Source organism: Elephantulus edwardii, unplaced genomic scaffold, assembly GCF_000299155.1.
Source record: "Elephantulus edwardii isolate Elephantulus edwardi_28Jun2011 unplaced genomic scaffold, EleEdw1.0 scaffold00568, whole genome shotgun sequence".
NCBI classification, from domain to species: domain Eukaryota; kingdom Metazoa; phylum Chordata; class Mammalia; order Macroscelidea; family Macroscelididae; genus Elephantulus; species Elephantulus edwardii.
Genome location: NW_006400318.1, coordinates 228,779 through 245,397, shown reverse-complemented (window position 1 = coordinate 245,397; position 16,619 = coordinate 228,779). Strand labels below are relative to the sequence as shown.

The 16,619-nt window shown below is 39.7% G+C and overlaps 1 pseudogene; it reads left to right on the top strand.

The window, feature by feature from the left end:
- The window catches only part of LOC102873789, a 36,139-nt pseudogene extending 30,813 nt beyond the window's left edge, over positions 1 to 5,326 (top strand).
- The last annotated feature ends 11,293 nt before the right edge of the window (positions 5,327 to 16,619 follow it).

Sequence of the window (16,619 nt, the reverse complement as noted above, 5' to 3'; positions counted from 1 at the left end):
TTACTTAACAACATGTCCAAATTATGATAAATGAAGCTTTGTGATCTTTGCTTCCAATGAGAATTCTGCCTGCACCTTTTCTAGACTCAACTATTCTTTCTTTTGGTAGTCCATAGGATATTCAGCACCAAAACACACTCTTCTTCTGACATACTTATTCATCATTCAGCTCTCAGATGTATATTAAGTCATTGAAAAGACCATGGCCTGAATCAGGTGCACCCTAGTCTTAAAACTGCCATCATGGCTTTTCAATATTTTGGAGAAATTCCTGACAGCAGGCTTACCCAAAGCAATATGTCTCCTCTGATACCAATGGTGTTGATTGTGAATCTAAGCAAGATTCAATCACTAACAGTTTCAATCCTTTCTCCATCTATCATGCTGTTACTCACTGGCCCAGTGGTAAGAATCTTTGCCTTCTTAATGTTAAAATGCATTCCATATTGAAGGATTGCTTTTTAAAATTGTTGTTATGTGCCATCAAGTTGTCTGTGACTCTTAGCGACCGTATGTGCAACAGCTCTGAAGCCTGCCCTCTCCTGAGCCACTCTCACTAACTCAGACACACCTACCCGCATTGCCCCAGTTACTATATCAATCTATCTCATCCAAGGTTGTCTTTTCCTACGCTGTTCCTCCACCCTTCCATGCATAAGGTCCTTCTCCAAGTACTGGTCCCTTCTGGCCACAGGCCCAAAGTATGTGAGAAGGAGCTTCACAATCCTAGCCTCCAAAAAGAAACTGGGTTTTACCCTCTCTTAGACAGATCTACTTGTTTTCTTGGCAGTCCATTTTATGTTCAAGACTTTTCCAGCACCACAACTCAAAGGCATCAATTCTTCTATAGTCCTTAGTCATTGCCCAGCTCTCTGATGCATAGCAAGTAATTGCAAAGACCATGGCCTGGATCAGGTGCACCTTAGTGTCTAGGCTGACATCATTGTTTCTCAGTTATCTTGGAGAGGTCCCTGGCAGCAGATTTTCCCAATGCAATTCATCTTTTGAATTCCTCACTGCTGATGTTAAGAATGTTGATTGTGGAGCCGAGCAAACTATTAATTATTGACAACCTCAATCTCTTCTCCATCCATCATGGTACTGCCAATTGGCCTGGTGGTGAGAATCTTTGTCTTTTTTATGTTTGGCTTCAATCCATACTGAAGACTAAAGTCCTTGACCTTCTACAGCAAGCCCTTCAGGTCCTCCTCGTTTCAGCAAGCAAGGTTGTGTCATCTGCATAACGTAGGTTGTTGATGACTCTTCCTCCAATCCTGATGCCACATTCCTTCTCATAAAGGCTAGCCTTACAAATTATCTGTTCTGCATATAGACTGAAGATGTATCTCTGACACACTCCTTTCCTGATTTTGAACCATGCTGTGTTTCCATATCTGTTCTTAAGACTACTTCCTGGTCTGGGTATAGGTTTCACATGAGTACAAATGTTCTGTGATTCCCATCCTCCTCATGATTAGCCACAATCTGTTGTGATCCACACAGTCAAATGCTTTTGCATAGTCAAGGAAACAAAGATAGATAGTCTTCTGGTATTCTTTTCTTTTCAAGATCCATCTGAAATTGGTAATAATATCTCTAGTACCATGGCTTCTTCTAAACCCAGCTTGTATTTCTAGTAGTTCTCTGTAAATGTACTATTCCAGTTTTTGGAAAATCCTCAGCAGGATTTTGCTTGTGTGTGATATTAGTGATATTGTACTGCAATTTCCACACTCTGTTGGGTCCACCTTTTTTGGATTGGGAATAAATGTGAATCTCTTCCAGTCAGTTGGCCAGGTAGTTGTCATCTAGATTTCTTGACACAACCTGGTGATAACGTCCAAGGTAGCATCTGTTTCTCGAAATATGTCAATTGGTATTCTATCAATTACTGAGGTCTTATTTTTTACCAATTCTTTCAGAGAAACCTGCACTTCCTCCTTCATCACCACTACCTCTTGATCATGCGTTGTTTCATTAAATTCATCTATGTCAGCTAATTTTTTCTGGTGTAATGACTCAATGTACTCCTTCCATTTTCTTTTAATGCTTCCTGGATCATTGACTATTCTGTCCATAACATCCTTAAGAATTGAAACTTGCAGCTTAAATTTGTTCTTCAGTTCCTTTAGCTTAAAAATTGCCAAGTGAGTTCAGGTCTTTTGATTTCCCGATTCCAGGTCCTTGCACGTTTCATTATAATATTTTGCTTCGTCTTCCCGACCTGCTCTTTGAAATATTCTGTATAGTTCCTTAACTTCTTTATTTCCTCCCTTTGCTTTGGCTTCTTGGTACTCTAGTACAATACCCAGAGTCTCTTCTGAAATCCATTTTTATCTTTTCTTCCTCCCATGTCTTTGTAATGACCTTTTGTATTCTTTGTGGATGATATTCTTGATATCCTCCCACATCTGATCTTTGTTCATTAGTGTTCAAGGCCTCAAACATGTTTCAGAGTTGGTTTTTAAATTCAGGTGGGTTAGACTCAAGATCTAATTTTTTTTCCCTGTGGATTTGAGTTTACCTTCTTTCACTTTAATTTGAGTAACTGATAGTCTGTTTTGCAATCAGTACCTGACCTAGTTTTCACTGCTGATACCGAACTTCTCCAAAGATTCCTTCCACAGAAGTAATAGATCTTATTCCTGTTCATACCATCAGGGGAAATCCATATGTATTTCCCACATTTACACTTCTTATGAAAGGTATTTGCAATGAATAAATCATTGATTGTGCAGAATTCTATCCTTCTATCCCAGCCTCATTTTGGTCACCAAGTTTTCTGACTACTAATCTTCCTAGTTCCTAACTTTTGCATTTCAGTCACCCAGTTTATTAATGCATCTTGGTTGCATGTTCAATCAATTTCTGACTGCAAAATTTGGTAGAAATAATCTATTTCCTATTCTTTTGCTCTGATTGCTAGTGCATAAATTTGAATGATAGTGGTATTAATCACTATCTTCCTTGAGTCTTCCTTGTAATTGTGTGTGTGTGTTATGTGTTATGTGCCGTCGAGTTGCTCATAGTGACCCTATGAGCAACAGCCCTAAACTCTGCTCTGTCATGTGCCAATCTTACTATCTCTGATACACCCATCTCGATTACTCCAGTCACTGAATCAATCCACCTCATAGAGGGCCTTCCCCTCCTACACTGTCCCTCCACCCCACCAAGCATGATGTCCCTCTCCAAGGACTGGTCTCTCCTTACAACATGTCCAAAGAATGTCAGATGAAGCCTCAGAATCCTTGCCTCCAAGGAGTCTCCCAGTTTAACCCTTTTCAGGATAAATCTGTTTGTTTTCCTAGCAGTCCGTGGTACCCTCAATATGTTTCTCCAGCACCACAGCTCAAAGGCATCAATTCTCCTTCTATCCTCCTTAGTCATTGTCCAACTCTCTGATGCATAACAAGTGATTGCAAAGACCATGGCCTGTATCAGATGCACCTTAGTCTCCAGAGAGACACCATTGCTCTCCAGTACTTTGGAGAGGTCCCTAAAAGTAGACCTTCCCATCGCAATACGTCTCTTAATTTCCTAGCTGCTGTTGCCAAGAGTGTTGACTGCGGGTGGGGCCAAGCGAACTAAAGCTGTGAACAATCTCAATCTCTTCACCATCCATCCTGATTCTGCCAACTGGCCCAGTGGTGAGAATCTTTTGAACCATGCAGTGTTTCCTTGCTCTGTTTTAACAAGTGCCTCTTGGTCCAAGTATAGGTTTTGCCTTAGCACAATCAAGCATAGAGGGGGCAGAAAGAAATCTTCACCACAGGTAACTGTGAAGACACCAAGGCTGCGTGGGAATCGTTCACAGGGCACAAAGAGGGAGACAGAAAGAAATCGTCACAGGAGGAAAAGCAGGACAGCACAAAGGGCCTTGAAACTCTCTGCCTACCCTATAGGTAACCGTGTAGACACCAAGGTTGCTTGGGCCAAGAAGAAAAAAAAACTATCTACACATAAGTTCTACAGGACACATCACCTTCGCTCAGGAGACACTGGTCACAGCATAATAAACTGTCAGCAGCTGATGTGTTTGAAATCACAGAAGCCAAGGAAGCTTCAGATATAAGATATCAGATCGAGGGCTGGACAATGGAAGATAGATGTTGAAGGGAGTGGGTAGAAGTGGATAAGTACCCTGGTAGATGGTGGAATAGGGCAATAAGTGGGTAAAGACACCTGTGCCAAGGGCAGGGACAATACTGAAACTAATCATTAATTCCACAATAAGGGATGTATCTTTCACTTTTTCTGTAAAATGCTTGTCTGACAAATATTTCTCCAAATCTGAATATTCAGATTAAGACAGATTAGGAAGAAGGATTGGCCATCCACTTCCTAAATAGCAGGCCTCTGAAAACCCTATGTATGTATGTCCTTGTAATTAGTAAGATAAAAATAAATTACAGTACAACCTAAAAATAAAGTACAGTATACCAAATACACTTCATGTCCAAAAAAAAAAAGTAGAAGAAAGTCATAAAGTCTCATTAAACATCAAGCCAGCAGCAAAGTTACCTCAGCAAACAAAATATATGGAACAACCTTCCCCCCTCCCCCCCCACACCCTTTTGAAGGCTTGGGGCTGACTTCCTCTTCTCTTCTTGGCCTCAGCTGTCACCTAGCTCCACATACAACTGACATCATAGACTCTGGAGATCTCAAGACTGCTGCCGTCCTCCAGATCCTCAGCAATTACCTCACCAACAAGACCTACAGTCGAGGGATATGTGCCATCACAGTGTGTGAAGCTGTATCCAGCTCACCACCTGCCGACCTGTGTCATTCCTTATGTTGGTATAATCACGTCAAGTCTTATGATAAGGAAAAGGCCAGCCTGCCAGGAGTGAAGAAAGCTTTGGGCAACTATGTCCCTGCTAATGTTAATGTGGAAGATACCACAGGAAGTGGAGTTGCAGACAGTAAAGATGACAATGACTTTGATCTCTTTGGATCTAAGGAGGAGAAACAAAGCGAAGAAGCAAAGAAGCTTCTAAGAGAAGAACGTCTTGCACAATGTGAATCAAAGAAAGCCAAAAAACCTGCACTTGTTGCCAAGTCTTCAATCTTACTAGATTTGAAGCCTTGGGATGATGAAATTGACATGGCAAAACTGGACGAGTGTGTCAGAAGTATTCAGGCAGATGGCTTGATCTGGGGCTCTTCCTGGCTAGTACCAGTTGGATCTAGAATTAAGCAGCTTTAGATACTATGTGCAGCTGAAGACAATAAAGTTGGCACAAATGTGCTGGAAGAACAGATAACTGCTTTTGAAGACTATGTGAAGTCCATGGATGTAGCTGCTTTCAATAAAATCTAAAGTCCATTTGTATCCATCAATAAAAAGTTCTTTTTTAAAAAAGGAAAGGAAATATAGGGAATAAAGACATCTTTACCAGAGCACAATACAATATAATTATAGCAGGAAATCACTCTAATGAATTAAAATACTAAATGTAAAAGGATGAAATGAGACCCAAAATGACAAAATTAGTAAAAAAGGATTAAAAAATTGAACAGAAGGTTTTAAAGGACAGCTTGTGAAGACAAAGCAGGATATTATAACAAAATGTGCAAAGAGTCAGAAAATCAAAAGTGAAGAACTTGCTTATGGCATTTCTCATGCTGCTGGAACTGAAGAACAAAGGCAAGCCTTGAGTTGCAGCACTGAACAATGCTATGGGATGAATAGTGAATAATTCAGGAAGGAAGCTTCAAAAGAAGATTAAAGGAATATACACAGAGCCACTGGACAAAAATAATTAACTGACATATAACCATTTCAGGAAGTATCATGTGCTCAAGAACCAATGGCAACAAGAAAAAAAATAAGCTGCTCTGAAGGAATTGGGGGGGGGGAACTTAAGGTTCTATGAACTGATAGAATACCAATTGACATATTTCAACAAGGTGCAGCCCTTCATGTGCTCACTAGATTGTGCCAATAAATCTAGAGGACAGCTACCTCATCAGCTGAATGGAACAGATCCATATTTATTCTCATTCCCCAAAACAGGTGATGCAACAGAAAGTGGAAATTATTCAATATTATCACTAATACCACAGACAAGCAAAATATTGCTTAACATTATCCAAAAATTACTAGAGTACATTAACAGAGAACTAACAGAAGTACAGGCTATGTGTAGAAGAGGCCACGAGACTGGAAGCATCTTAGCTGAAAGCTGAGGGTACCAGAACGATGGCTATCGTGTTTTATCAACTATGCAAAGGCATTGGACTGTGTGGATTGCAGCAAATTGTGGCTAACATTGAGAAGAATGAAAATCCTGGAACATTCAATGTGCTTAAGTGAAACCTATACCTAGACCAGAACCTGTGAACTGTCTCACATCTTGGGAGCTCCACCACCTCTAGATTGAACAGAAACTCTATACTAACTGGGCACCTCAATTCCAACATTCTGCTTAACTGGCATACACACTGTCCCAAGCTAGGCATCTTTCTACCACAGCAGTGAAAAGGGTGATTAGTCCACCCCACTCCAAAGATCTTTTTTTATCTCCCATAGTTTTTTGTTTGTTTGTTTGGGTTTTTTATTTGTTTGAGTTTTTTATGTTTGTCTAGGTTTTTTTAATACTTTGCTGTTCGGGTGGTTATATATTTTTTTCTCCTACATACTTTTCTCTTTAGCTTTTATCCTTTCTCTTGTCAGCATTTTCTCCCTTTCTTACATTCCTCCCCCTCCCCCTTTCTATGCTAGAGATTCTTATGCTGTGGCCAGTATCTCTTGAGTTTAAGGGTTTCTAAGTCCCAATACCAGGTACTAGTATTAGGGAAGTTTTCCTATCTCAGACAGTTCTGAGGAAAAGTAATTTGCCTTGAACTTCTGCTCTAGGACAGACTTCTTGTGGCTTAGTGCCTTTTCTGTTCCATTTGCAACAGGCTGCTGACACAAGAGGATAGCTTCCCAGGAAAAGGTGATGTGACCTGCTTAAAACTATTTTAACTCCTAGACCCTTCTGTTGGACTTCTGGGACTGTCGGTATTACCTGCAGTGCATGAGGCCCAATCATAATATTTAAGGATGCTTTGGGCAAAATATTAAATGTCCAGGAAGTAGCAAAAGAAGATGGAAAGAGTATACAAAGTCACTGTACCAAAAGGAATTGTCTGACACAGAAGAATTTCATGCAACAACATAGAGCAAGAGCCTGGGGTGATGAAGGAAGAAGTTTAAGCTCCTCTGAAAGAACTGGCAAAAAAACAAGATCCCAGGAATTGACAGTATACCAATTGACATATTTCAACATACAGATGCTGCCTGGATGTGCTCACCAAGTTGTGCCAAGAAATCTGGAGGACAACCACCTGACCAACTGACAGGAAGAGATCTATATTTGTTCCCATTCCAAAGAAAGATGACCTGACATATTGTCAAACAATATTTTTAATATCACATGCAAGCAAGAGTTGGCTGAAGATTATCCCCAAATTACTGAAACAGCACAGCAACAGAGAACTGCCAGATGTGCAGGCTGCATTTAGAAGAGGCTGTGGTACTAGGGTTATTATAGCTAATGTTAGATGTATTTTGTCTGAAAGGAGATAGCACCAGAGGAATGTCTATCTGTGTTTCATCTCCTAAGCAAAGGTGTTTGACTATGTTGATCACAACAAACTGTGGCTGACTCTGAGAAAAACAGGAATCCAAGGAAACCTTGATTGTGCTTATGTGAAACCTATTCTTGGGCCAGGAGGCAGTCATTAGAAGTAGAAAAACACTGCATAGTTCAAAATCAGGAAGGGTGTATGCCAGGGATGTCTCCTATCTCCATACCTTTTCAATTTATATGCAGAACAGATCATCCAGAAGGCTAGGCTCTATAAGGAGAAGTATGGCATCAGGATTGAAGGAAGACTCATCAACAACCTGTGTTATGCAAATGACACAACCCTGCTTGCTGAAACTGAGGAGGACCTGAAGGGCTTGCTACAGAAGGTCAAGTACTGCAGCCTTAAATGTGGATTGAAGCTCAACATCAAGGAAACATGATGATAGATGGTGAAAAGATTGAGATTTTTAACAGCTTTAGTTTGCTTGGCTTCCCAATCAACACTCATGGTACCAGCAGCCAAAAAATCAAAAGACAATTTCCATTGGGAATGGTCGCTCTCAGGGACCTCTCTAGAGTACTGAAGAGCCACGATGTTAGTCATGTGCCTGATTCAAGCTATAGTCTTTGCAATTACTTGCTATGCATCAGAAAGTTAGACAATAACTAGGGATGTTAGAAGGAGAATTGATGCCTTTGAGTTGTCATGCTGAAGAAGAGTATTGAATATACCATGGACTGCCAGGATATCAAATAGTTCCTCCTAGAGAGAATGAAACCAGGCTGTTCCTTGGAAGCAAGGATGCCTGAGGCTTCATCTGACATGCTTTGGACATGTTACAAGGAGTGACCTGTCCTTGGAGAGGGACATCATCCTTGGGAGATTGGAGAGGCAAGCACAAGAGAAGAAGAACCTCAATAAGATGAATTGACTCAATGACTGGGGTAATGAAGGTAGGTGTGTCACAGATGATAAGGTTGGCTCAGGATAGAGTAGGTTTCAAAGCTACTGTACATAGGGTCACTATGTTCTTTTACTGTGCGATCCTGTTTTGTTTCGGAGGTGTTCTCTGTTGTATGTGTTGGTTTGTTTGGGGGGGTTGCTTTGTTTTGTTTCCTATTTTCATTATCCAATCTGACAATAGACATCAACAGTATCTAGCCACACATAAACCTCCCATAGCTTCACTCACTAGCCAAGAGTAAATTCCAGCTCTTACTTTTTCTGATCAGTAAAAGACTGTACTCAGTCTTCCCTCATCTGTTCTATACAAACAACAGAGAACTGCACACACACCATCATCCCTCATCATGTCAACTAGAAGACAGAAGATGAAACATTAATAATTCCCAAACTAGCAAGAGATGCAGTACATTTATAGAGTTTAATTATATATATTGTTGTGTGCTGTTGAGTCAGATAGACCCATAGCTGACCCTCCAGCGGGTTTTTAGAGGCAGTTAATAACGTGGGGAGAGATGGCTCATCCTTATCCCACAGAGCAGCTGGTGGATTCAAACCATGTGCCTTTGGGATTGCAGCACAGCTTCTTGTCACTAGGCCACCAGTGCTCCCAAATTAGATATATCAAACAAAATAATACACAGGCTTCAAAAAGTCTCAGAGGGAGCAGATAATGTTAATCCAGTCAAAAACAGGACAAAGTGGAACCAAAAAAGTAATCAAAATACTGAATCTGGAAGTCTTTTAGAGGAAGAAAAGTTTTGGGATCTTCCTGGTAAGGAATTTGAAAGAACGACACTTTATTCTCTTTAACAGATTACAAGAGTTTTGAGAAAAACAGAGGAAAGATAGTTGGGAGTGATGGTGTGTGCCAGTGAGTCAGAACCAACTTATAGCTGGCCTGGATCTAGGGTGATTTGTTTCTTTTTTTTTTTAAGTGTTTATTCTTTTATCCCCTCAGTGGATTTTCAGAGGCACTAAGTCACGAATTGGTCATTTTTCTCCTGTAGAGAAAATGGTGGATTTGAACCATATATCTTTCCATTTACAGTGTAGTTACTTACTGCTAGCCCACCAGCGATCCCTAGGAAACATGGTAGAACTTTAAAACAAATACAAGGCCAAATAAATATAATAATTAGAGAATTGGAAACAATATAAACACAGCAAGTTGGAATCCAGAATAGTATTAAAGCTAAAATATCAGAAACAGATGATAAATTGAAAGGACCAAAGAGCAGAACCAAAGACGTGACATGCAAAATTAGTGCTCTGGTCATGAATTCTAAACTGCTAGAAGAACAATCAGAAAAAAAGGAAAGAAAATGAAGAAAGCATAAGAAGTATGTGGGGGCAGGGAGCAATAGCACAGAGAGTGAGAAGAACAGTAGGAATTTGAGTGAAAATTATTATTAAATCAATTCATTTGGGAGCCACAGGAGAAGTGAGCCACAGTTGGAGCAGTCAGCCAAGACTGAGCCCTGGGGGGAGCCATCAGTTGAGCCCAAGCCCCAGAGGGAGATACCTGTTGAGGCCCCATGGGAGCCACCAGCCAAGCCCCCACAGAGCTGCCAGCTGAGCCTGAGCCCCCATGGAAGCCACCAGCTGACCTCTTGCAGGAGCCACCAGGTGAGCCTGAGCTCCAGTGGGAGCTGCCAGCTGAGCCCCTGCGGATCTGTTAGCTGAGTTACTATGGGACCCACCCACAAGAAGTAAGCCGAACAGTGGGATTGTGACTGAGTTTTCTTAAGCCCCGCTGGACCCAGAGCCCTGCCAGACCCAGCTGGAATTTGAATGAGGTCGCTGCGCAAGCCCATCCAGACAGCTGGACTCTGAATGAGGTTCTCATGCATGCTCACCCTGGGCCTGGAACCACCAGTGCCCATTCCACCCCACACCCATTCTGCCCCACACCTGTGCCTCCACATCCAGTCAACTAACAAGCCTTCAATCTGGTGCACCTTGGTCTGACTTAGCTGCAACAAGAGAATGCTCTCACGGGCCCTGAACTGAACCTTCCCTTGGGTCAGAAGTTCAGAGAGAAACACAAGCAGGGTCACAGCCCCACTATCTCCTAGAGCAGTGACTTCAGATCTAGAACCTAACATAGCCTCAAGCATGAAAAACTCTACCACAGCAATGTCACATAAGAAGGAGGCTACCTCAAATAATACACAAGCACAAAACAAGATGTCACTCCCCAAAATGACACAGTATCAATGAATTTATTGAAGCCAGAAAGTCTAACAGAACTTTCTGACACAGAATTTAAAGGAACAATGATTGATATTTTCAGTGGTTGAAAGACATATGAAGAATTACAGGACAATGCAAGCAAAAACCAGGAGGAGCTTAAGAAAGCAATACAAAACAATGCAGATAAAACAAACAAGATATTAGAGGCTCTGTAAATACAAGAAACCACAATCCAAAATATGAGGTCCAATGTTTCAGATGCTGTCAACATGATGGAGGAATACATGAACAGAGTTGAAGAGATAGAACACAGAACCAGTGAAATAGAAGAATTGTTACCACTGATGTGCTAAAGCAAAAAGCAGAATCAAAAAGGAAGGGAGAAGAAGAAAACATAAGACTATGTGAGACACCATCAAGAGGAATAAGATGCACATAACTGGAATCCCAGAACAAGAAGAAACAAGTAAAGGCACCAAAAAAATTGTTGAAGAATTACTAGAAAGAAAACCTTCCCAGGCATAATTAAGAATGAGAAAATATATATTCAAGAAGCTGAGCGAACATCCTATAGAATAGACCCCAAAAGAAAAACACCAAGGCCTATCATCGTCAAATTTGCCAGAACCAAAGATAAAGAGAGTATTCTGAAAGCAGTGAGGGAGAAACAAAGAAAAACTATAAGGGAGAGCATATAAGATTACTTACTGATTTCTCAGCAGAAACCATGTGAGCAAGAAGACAGTGGAATGACTTATATCAAACACTCAAAGATCAGAACTGTTGACCAAGAATACTGTTGTTGTTGTGTTGTTATGTGCCATCGAGTCGTTTGCAACTCATAGTCACCCTATGTACAACAGCCCTAAACCCTGCTCTATCCTGTGCCAATTGCATTGCCTCTGACACACCAAACCCGATTACCCCAGTAACTGAATCAATCCACCTCATAGAGGGTCTTCCTCTCCTGCACAGTCCCTCCACTCTACCCAGCATGATGTCCTTCTCTAAAGACCTGTCCTTCCTTACAAGATGTACAAAGTATGTCAGATGAAGCCCCAGAATCCTTGCCTCCAAGGAGTAGCCTGGTTTAACCCTCTCTAGGATGAATCTGTTTTCTTGGCAGTCCATGGTACATTCAATACTCTTCTCCAGCATCACAGCTCAAAGGCATCAATTCTCCTGCTATCCTTCCTAGTCATTGTCCAACTCTTTGATGCATAACAAGTGATTGCAAAGAATACTGTACTCAGAAAAACTGTCCATCAAATATGAAGGAGAGATCAAAATATTCCCAGAAAAACAGAACCTAAGGGAGTTTGTAAAAACAAGACCTATGTTGCAGGAAAGGTACCACAGAAAACAAAATGGACCAAAGTAACCATCAACAACACCAAAAAGAACTCAACAAAATTATAGCAACAAAACCTTGCCTCTCAATAACCACACTGAATATGAATGGTTTAAATGCACCACTGAAAAGAAAAAGAACAGCAGATTGGATAAAAAAAATCCATCAATATGCTGTCTAAAGATCACATCTAAAAAAATGAAGATAAAGGAAGGATAAAAATAAAAGGGTGGGGGGAATAGACAAAGCAAACGGCAAGCAGAAAAAAGCAGGAATAGCAATATTAATCTCTGATAAAATAAATTTCAATGCAAAAACCACCACAAAGGACAAGGAAGGTCACTACATAATGCTTAAAGGGTCAATAGAACAAGAAGGCATAATAATAATAAATATCTACACAATAAATGGAAAACCTGCAAAATATATAAAACAAATATTAACAAAGCTGAAAAATGAAATAGACAACACTACTATAGTAGTTGGAGACTTCAATACAACACTCTCAAAAAAGACAGAACTACCAGAAGGAAACTCAACAAAGATGCTTAAGAATTAAACCAAAAAAATAAACCAACTCACTCTTCATAGATATTTATAGACTAATGCACCCCAAAACATCACTGTACACCTTCTTCAATATTCCCTAGACTAGATCACACTTTAGGTCACAAGGCAAGCATCAATACATTAAAAACACAGAAATAGCACAAACCATCTTCTCAGACCACAATGCTACAAAATCAGAAGTTAATAACAAGAGAATAAAGGAGAAAAAGAACATATATTTGGAAGCTGAACAACAACTTGCTTGAACATGATTGAGTACTAGAAGAAATAAAAAATAAGATCAAAAAGTTTCTTGAAACAAATGACAATGAAAACACAACTTACCAAAAATCTCTGGGAAACAGCCAAAGCAGTAACCAGACGTCAATTTATAGCAATAAGCAAACACATCAAAAGGCAAGGGAGAAAAATGACGACTGACTCTCAAACAAATTGGAAAGAACAGCAAGAAAACCCAACACTCTCTCAAAAAACCCTGATAATATAAAAATTAGGGCAGAAATAAATGGAATAGAAAAACAGAAAAACAATTGAAACCATCAACAAAACCAGGAGTTGGTTATTCAGGAAAATTAATAAAATCAACAAATCACTAGCAAAACTAACAAAAGAAAAGACATAAATAATCCAAGAAATAAATAATCCAAATAAGAGATGAAACGGGCAATGTCACAACAGAACCAACTAAAATAAAAAATCTAACAATGGAATGTTATGGGAAAGCTATACTGAAACAAATATGAAAACCTAGAAGAAATGGACGAATACTTAGAAATTCACAACCTATTCACAGACCAAAATTGAAAACCTGAACAAACCCATTACAAAGAAATGGAAAAGGTAATAAAACAATTTCTAGCCAAAAAACACCCTGGACCAGATGGTTTTAAAAGTGAATTTTATAAAAAATTCAGAGAAGAACTGTCACTAATTCGACATAAAATATTTAAGAAAAAAGAAAAAGATGGAATTCTCCCAGACTCATTCTACCAAGCAAACATATCCTTGATATCAAAATGAGCTAATGACACCACCAAAATAAAAAACTATAGGCCACTATCTCTCATGAACATCAATGCAAAAATCCTGAATAAAATCCTGGCCAAGAGAATCCAACAATACATTAAAAAAAATTCACCATGACCAAGTGGGATTCATAACAGTTATGCAAAGATGGCTCAACAAAAGAAAAACAAAGCAAAGAACAAGAAACATGTGATCCCATCAATTGATGGAGAAAAGGTCTTTGACAAAATCCAACACCCTTTCCTTATTAAAACACTCAAGAAAATAGAAATACAGGGGAAATTCTCGACATAATGAAAAGTATACAGGCAAATTCAAGAGCCAACATCGTTGTCAGTGGAGAGAGATTAAAGGCGTTCCCTTTGAGAACAGGAACTAGGCAAGGATGCCCCCTTATCACCTCGCCTGTTCAATATTGTATTGGAGATCTTAGTGATAGCAGTAAGACAAGAGGAGGCAATAAAGGGTATCCAAACTGGCAAAGAGGAGGTAATATTATCTCTATATACAGTTGATATGACAGTTGTTGTTGTTGTTGTTATGTGCCGTGGAGTCACTTGAGACTCATAGCAACCCTATGTACAACAGCCCTAAACTCCGCTCTGTCCTGTGCCAATCGCACTGTCTCTGACACTCAATTATCCCAGTCACTGAATCAATCCACCTCATCCTCAAGACTCAGCAAAAAACCTATTGGACATGGTTGACCAATTCAGCAAAGTGGCAGGATACAAGATTAACATACAAAAATCAACTGGATTTCTCTACAGTGACAAAGAGAATACAGAACTACAGCTAAGAAAAACAATACCCATCACAATAGCTAATCACAAGATTAAATACTTGGAAATAAATCTAACTAGAAACACAAAGAACTTATTTTAAAAAATTACAAGATATTACTCAAGAAACAAAAAGAAACCTGGAGAAATGAAAGAATATACCTTACTGTTGGATAGGAAGACTCAATATTGTGAAAATGTCAATTCTACCAAAGGCAATCTACCTGTTCACTGCAATCCCAATACAAATACTAATTCCATTCTTTAACGAGATGGAAAAAGGCAATTTCCAATTTCATCTGGAATGGAAAGAGACCCTGAATAAGCAAAGCACTCCTTAAAAAGAGAAACAAGATAGGAGGCATTTCACTCCCTGACTTCAAATCTCACTACATTGTCATGGTGGTCAAGACAGTTTGATACTGGTACAATGGCAGACACATAGATTAATAGAATAGAATTGAGAACCCAGAAATCTGCCCACCTACGTATGGTCAACTGATTTTTGACAGGGAGATGACATCAGTTATGTGGGGAAATGACAGCCTTTTTAACAAATGGTGAATGGTGTTGACAAAACTGGGAAACCCTCTGCAGAAAACTCAAGCAAGACCCACACTTTACAGCATACACAAAAACCAACTCAAAGTGGATCAAAGATCTAGTACTAAAACCAAGGAATATAAACTTCGTCAGAGAATAGCTTGGAAGAACCCTGGAAACCATAATCCACAACGTAAACATTCTTCCAAGCATCCTGACAAACCTACAACCAGGAGAGGATAAAATAAAGGCATGACACCTTCTAAGAATCAAATCCCTATGCACATCCAAAAACTTCTCCAACAGGGTAAGAAGGGAAGCCACAGAAAGGAGAAAAAAATTTAGTAATGACATTTCTGATAAGGGACTTATATCTAGAATATATAGAATACTCAAGCACCACAACAAGATAAAGGTAAACAACCCAATTGCAAAATGAGCACAGGATATGAACAGACACTTCACCAAAGGAAACATTCAGATGGCAAACAAGCACATGAAGAAATGTTCAAAATCCCTAGCTCTAAGAGAGGTGCAAAGAAAAACAACTATGAGATATCATCTCACTCCAGTCAAAATAGCAAAATTTAACAGAACAGCAAGCAACAAATGCTGGCAAGATTGTGGAGAAACTGGAACCCTTATTCACTGTTGGTGAGAGTGTAAAATGGCGCAACCACTGTGGAAGACGGTATGGCATTTTCTCAAACAGTTGCAAATAGAGATACCATTTGACTTAGCAATTCCACTACTGGGAATATACCCTAAAGAGACCATAACGGACATCCAAACAGATATCCGCACACCCATGTTTATTGTGGTTTTCTTCACAATAGCAAGGAGTTGGAAACAACCTAAGTGCACATCAACAAATGAATGAATAGAGAAGCTGTGGTATATTCACACAATGGAATACTATGCTGCATTGAAAAACAAGGAACTCATGCAATATTATTCAAAATGGATGACCCTAGAGGACATTATGCTGAGTGAAATATGTCTGTCACAAAAGGATAAATACTGCATGGTGCCATTGCTGTAGAATGGGACTGACATCAGGGTTGAGGTAAGACTGAGAAAAACTGGATAAATTATGTATATGGCATTGAAACAGATGAGGGAGAGAGCAATTTTAAAGGGCTATATGATAGGGTATTATGGTTATCACAAGAGTCCACAATTAAGGTTGCATAATGGAATGTGCCTGGGGCGGTGGGAGGGGTGTGGGGAGATTGTGTACCAGGGAGGGAGTTTCTTTCACTTTTAAATAAGAGGAGCAAACGGGGTGGGGGGCTGGGCGGGGAGAGAAGTGCAACAATGAATGAATGGAAATCCAAAATCTCTGTAAATGTTCATTAAAATTATTAAAAAAATAAAAACAGGAAATGTTAAAAAAGTGATATATGATAGGGTATTATGGTTATCACAAGAGTCCAGAATTAAGGTTGCATAGTGGAGTGTACATGGGGCAGTGGAGGGAGGGGGTGCGGGGGGATTATATACCAATGAAAGAATTTTTCTTTTACTTTTCAAAGAGAGGAGCGAACTGGGGGTGGGGGAGAGGGCTGGGCAGGGAGAAAAGTGCAACAATGAATGAATGGAAA